Raw genomic sequence first — 5,711 nt, forward strand, 5'->3', positions numbered from 1 at the left:
GTCATAGAATCTCAACTCTGCCACTGTGGCACAGAAACAGTGCCACACAATATGTAAACAAATGGGCAGGGCTATATCTCAGTAAAACTTTGTTTATAGGCATTGCAATTTGAATTTCATAGAATATTCATGGATCACAACATATGATTACTCTCTTGATTTTTTAAAATCACTTAAGATTATAAAAACCATTCTCAGCTCCCAGGTCACACACAAACAGGTGGTGGGCTGGATTTGGCCTATGGGCCATCGTTTGCCAATTCCTGACCTAGTCCATCATTTCTAGAGCTCATGGCCTTTATTGCCAAGTATTAGTACCATTATCATCCCCTTTTACAGATGAGGAAACTGAGCTCAAGCAGAGATAGTAAGGAGAGGGTGATCCAAACGCAGGCATTTGAACTCCAGGATCTGGAGTTTACCTCCAAGTATGGCAAGAGAATGAGGTGTTGCTCTACCTGCTTTTTTGAAGAAAAATGAGATCATGAATATCCAATGAGATCATGCACCTGGCACGCATAAAAAATGCACATGATTGATTTTTTTAAATGTATAAAACTCTTAAAAACTGTACAATATAAGCAACTGAGATTAGGCTAGCTTCTAAAAACAAATCTCCTAGTGGAAAGCATTTTAATAGTTTTTATTTATTTTACAAGCATTTATTTAGTACCTAGTTTATGCCAAGTGTACTGGGCTCTGGTAGCTATGAAGATAGTGGGTAAGGGAACTTAGGTTAGTGGGAAAAAAGGGACATTCTCGTAGATGACTAGCACCCAAAGGGTTAACTGCTACCAGGAATGGGGTGCAGATGATAGAGCCACAGTTGAGGACACAAGGGAAGGTGCACTGAGTGGTGCCATGCATGCCTGCTGGGAATTTCGAGGTAAAGGGAGAAAAGACTTTCAGGCTGAGGGAGGATCATGTGCAAAGGCATGGAAGCATGAAAGATCAGCATGGCTGTAATGTAAGAGGTCAGGGTATGAGTGGTAGAAATCAGGCTAGGAGGAAGGTAAGGTGGCTGAACAAGGACCTTATAGTCAATGCTAAGGCCCTAGACCTGATCCCTTGGGACCCAGGATGTGTACTAGGGGTACTCAAAATAGGAGGTACACTAAGAAGAGCCCAAAGCCATAAAATGAAGATGAGGCTGCTTTCCCCAGGCATTCATTTTAATTAAAGATTAGATTGAAATCGTTGTTTTTAAGTGAAAGCGAACAAGAATATATTGAATATAATGCAAAGTCCCTATTAAAATTAGATATGAAGGGAGGCTGAGGCGGGTGGATCACGAGGTCAGGATATCAAGACCATCCTGGCTAACACGGTAAAACCCTGTCTCTACTAAAAATACAAAAAAATTAGCCGGGCATGGTGGCGGGCACCTGTAGTCCTAGCTACTCAGGAGGCTGAGGCAGGAGAATGGCGTGAACCTGGGAGGCAGAGCTTTCAGTGAGCCGAGATCGCACCACTGCACTTCAGCCTGGGTGACGAACGAGATTCCATCTCAAAATAAATAAATAATAAAATAAAATTAGATATGAAGCATGAGATTTCAAATAAATTCGAAATAGACCACTTTAGGTTCCACTCCACACCTCCACAACCTTCTTGTTAGAGAGGATAAGGTGGAAAGTCCTGAGAGGCAAGTGTTGGGGGATAAGAAGGCACTGAAAGTTAACAGGGTTGTGACATAATTGGGTTTGTGTTGCAGGGTTATAATGCTTGTGGTGGCTAGGAGGAAAGATGGTGAAGGGAGATATCAGGGGCTTGGAGCTCAGTTAGAAAGCTCCCAGAAACTCGGGAAGCAGCAGGACTGAATAGCCTATTATAGGGGGAGTTTGGTTTTGTCACTAAGTGTACGTTCTTGTTCCATCAAGAAACAATGAAAAGAGAAAGAATTTGCTTGGGAGTCAAAAGACCAAGATTTGAACCCCTGATTTTGACTAACTGTGTGACCTGGGGGAATGCACTCAGTCTCTCTGAACTTTACTTTGTTTATCTTCCCAATGAGAAGAACTATACCCGTCTTGCCTACTTCTGAGAGCCTTTGTTTGGATGGTCTAAGATAATATCTATGAGAGCTCTTTGTAAAGGGCTTGAACATCACTGGTGAGTTTCTAGGGAACAAAAGGCCAGAGCTCTTTCTGCTTAGTGACCTCTCCAAGAAAAGGCGATTGCTATTTTTTTCCCCTTCTTCAGCTGTTGGAGCTACGGATCAATTGCAACCAGGCTAAATAAAAAAAAGGTAGTCATACATGATCAGCAAAATGGTCCAAATGATGTCATCCATCAAGATGGACATCGCAATTTGCCAACTATTTTCTCATAAATCAAACCTTGGTCCCTCAAGGAAGAGGGGCAGGGCTGGAGGAGCCAGCATGGCAGCCCTTATCGGCAGACCAGACGCAGGGAAGCGCTCCCTTAAGGATACAGTAATTATTTTCACTTGATGAGAAATAAAGAGGGGCACCATGGGAGGGAGCGCTGGAGAGTGTCTGCCTCACTTCATTACTACTCCCCAGGCATGGGACACAACATATGCTTTTCATTGGGAAGCCAATAATTTTGAATCGTGGGACAGGTGAAAACTTAAATGACATTTGCAAACCTTGATTTATTTCTCTGCTTAACTCCGGAACATGCTTTAGACTCAGCTCTATAAGTTTCCATAGATTAGTGGTCAATGTCAAATATTTTCAATGACATATTCAAGCGTTTCCTGTCCCTATCAGTTAATTAAATATTTTCAGTACTAATCTCTTCTTATTGAAATGGTTTCCCTTCTTTTGGTTATGGGTTTGGAAAACAACGATATGAAGCATGTGCTTTATTGAAAACAAAATAACAAAAATAAAAAAGAATACTTTTTTCCCCCACGTGCTATTTTACTCGCTGGAAATCTCATTAAAAGTTATTTATGAGCTGTTAGGGATCCCATAAGGATTACACCTAATTCAGTCTGTAAAGCTTTTGAGTTTCTTTTACATGAAGGACCTCCTTCCCCATTATTCTACTTTCTTTTGCACCCAAATAAATACTAGAGATTAACTTTTTGGCAGAAGAGGGTCCTCAGTCCCTAACCTCACATCACCCAGGCAAAGTTTAGACCTTCCTCCCCTTTCTGCTGGACCCACTCTGATATGACCAGGGTAAGAGGTCAAACTTGTGGCAATGGATAATTTATCGTTTTTATTATTTTAAATGTTTACTGAAGATATCGGGGCCGTAGGTATCATTTACATCCCTGGGATTTGTAATCTTTGCGATTAGCCATGTAGTTAGTCCTAATTGACTATCCAATTTTCTTCTACACCTCCTCCCCCAATTCCCTCTGAAATAAGAAACCTGAATTTTATCAGAATGAGTAATTTCACAGTTCCTTTATAGGGCCTGTATGCCTGTTATTTGCTGTTTCTTAGAACTTGTTCTCAGGTAGCAAAGACTGAACTGCCAATGTAAGTGACTTTTGTCCTTCTAGTCTGTTTAATAAAATATCCCCGAAACAAATGTGTTTAATTTCCAAAGAATCTGCTTTGTGTTCATGTTTCCAAAACACAGAGAAGAATGTAGTCACTCAAGTAGCCAAATGTTCGAAATTAGATTTTGGTAGTTAGAAAATTGGCACAAAAAGTTTAGAAGTGGCCGGGTGTGGTGGCTCACACCTGTAATCCCAGCACTTTGGGAGGCCGAGGCAGGCGGATGATGAGGTCAGAAGATCGAGACCATCCTGGCTATCACGGTGAAACCCCGTCTCTACTAAAAATACAAAAAAAATTAGCCGGGCGTGGTGGCGGATGCCTGTAGAGGCTGAGGAAGGAGAATGGCGTGAACCCAGGAGGCAGAGCTTGCAGTGAGCCAAGATTGCGCCACTGCACTCCAGCCTGGGCGACGGACAGAGCAAGACTCCGTCTAAAAAAAAAAAAAAATTAGCAGTAATAAGGACGTCGCTACTATTAACTATCAGTTGCATGATATACTCATGGAAGTGTTCCCTATTGTTATGATCACCAGTGCACCTGCTCTCTTTTCTGCTAAAAAACCTGGGCCCATGGATTGCTCATTCCTCTCCAGGTGTCTGCATATTCTTCATATGCCAGCTCATCTCGCCAACGGAAACACGAGGCACCAGTAATACCATGTCCACACTGAACCAGCAAGACACGTTGAGTATAAGCCTGGAGTATCATGCTGACCACCACGAGAACAGCCAGCAGTGGTGTCTTCATGATCTACAAAATCTCTCCCTCTTGGATCTCAAAGCATTTCCAACTATGAGACCGAAACCCCCGCCTCTACCTCTCCATTTGGGCAAGAGTTAGTTCTACCAAAAGTAGACAAATGGCTGCATATTTTAGGAAAAGCGTATGTTTTTTCCTTAATCTCAACCATCTGGAGATTTTTAACATTCTATATTCTTTATAGAATTCTACATAAGAGGTCAGTTTAATTTTTTAAGAGTTGTTTAAACATCCCAAGTAACACTGTAAGCCCCCAAACAAGAAATGGCTCTCGGGCTAGACCACGGAAAAGCACATGGATTGTTCGTGTGTTTAGTCTACTGCGGTGGATCTCCTCCTTGGCTGCACCTGAAAGAAAGTGACGGCTGAGTCCCACTGACCTGTCTTCCCCATCCCAGCATCGTTGTTTGGTTTTGTCTCATTTTGCCTTTAGGATCTACAGGTGAGGCTAATGTGGCAGCAGGGCTCAAGAACCACCAGATGGGAACTATCTGTGTTTGATGATAAGGGCGGGCTTGGATGTTACCCTTTGAGTATTTTCACTGCTCTTCCCTGCTAGAATTAGAAAGAGGCTGAGAGCAGAGGCTCACACCTGTAGTCCCAGTGCTTTGGAAGGCTGAGGCAGGAGGATTGCTTGAGGACAGGAGTTCAAGTCCAGCCAGGGCAACATAGCCAGACCCCCCCCCGCCCCCGTCTCTACAAAAACATTTTAAAAATTAGCCTGTATTCCCAGCTACTTGGGAGCGTGAGGCAGGAGAATTGCTTGAGCCTGGGAGTTTGGGGCTACAGTGAGCTGTGAGCATGCTGCTGCACTGCAGCCTGGGCAACAAAGCAAGATCCCATCTCTCAAAAAAAAAAGAAAAAAGAAAAGAAAAACAGAATGAACCTATGGACTCTGACTCAGAGTTGTTATTCATTCACCCCTGGTCATGGGTTGAACACTGTCCCCTGCCTCTCCTGAGAAAAAAGTTAGAGTCCTCTTCTCCAGTACCTGTGAATGTGGCCTTATTTGGAAATAGGGTCCTCACAGTTGATCGAGTTAAGATGAGGTCATTAGGGTGGGCCCTAATCCAAAGTAATTGTGTTCTTATAATAAGGACAAATTATGAGTGTTACAGTTCTTTTTGAATTTGTCTAGCAGATTTTCTGTATTTTTACCAGAACTTTACCCTGATACCCCCCAAAAAGGGGCATATTTTGACACAGAGACAGACACCCTTACTGGGAAAATGCTGTATGAAGCTGATTGGGGTGATGCTTCTGCAAATGAAGAAACCCCAAAGATCACCACGAAACCACCAGAAGCTAAGAGGGAGGAATGGAACAGATTCTCCCTCGCAGCCCTCAGAAGGAACCACCCTGCTGACACCTTAACTTTGAACTTTTAGACTCCAGAATCGTGAGACTGTAAGTTTCTGGTGTTTAAACCGCCAGGTTTGTGTACTTTGTTATGGCAGCCCCAGGAAACTG

The 5,711-nt window shown here is 42.9% G+C and overlaps 1 non-coding gene across 1 annotated transcript; it reads left to right on the forward strand.

Annotated features, from left to right (window-relative positions):
* The first annotated feature begins 5,348 nt into the window (after positions 1-5,348).
* On the forward strand, positions 5,349-5,408 carry LOC112632261. Its single transcript, XR_003121326.1, has one exon. It is a non-coding gene; the product is annotated as a U7 small nuclear RNA (small nuclear RNA).
* Positions 5,409-5,711: the final 303 nt, after the last annotated feature.

This window comes from Theropithecus gelada, chromosome 9 (genome assembly GCF_003255815.1).
Source record: "Theropithecus gelada isolate Dixy chromosome 9, Tgel_1.0, whole genome shotgun sequence".
NCBI classification, from domain to species: Eukaryota; Metazoa; Chordata; class Mammalia; order Primates; family Cercopithecidae; genus Theropithecus; species Theropithecus gelada.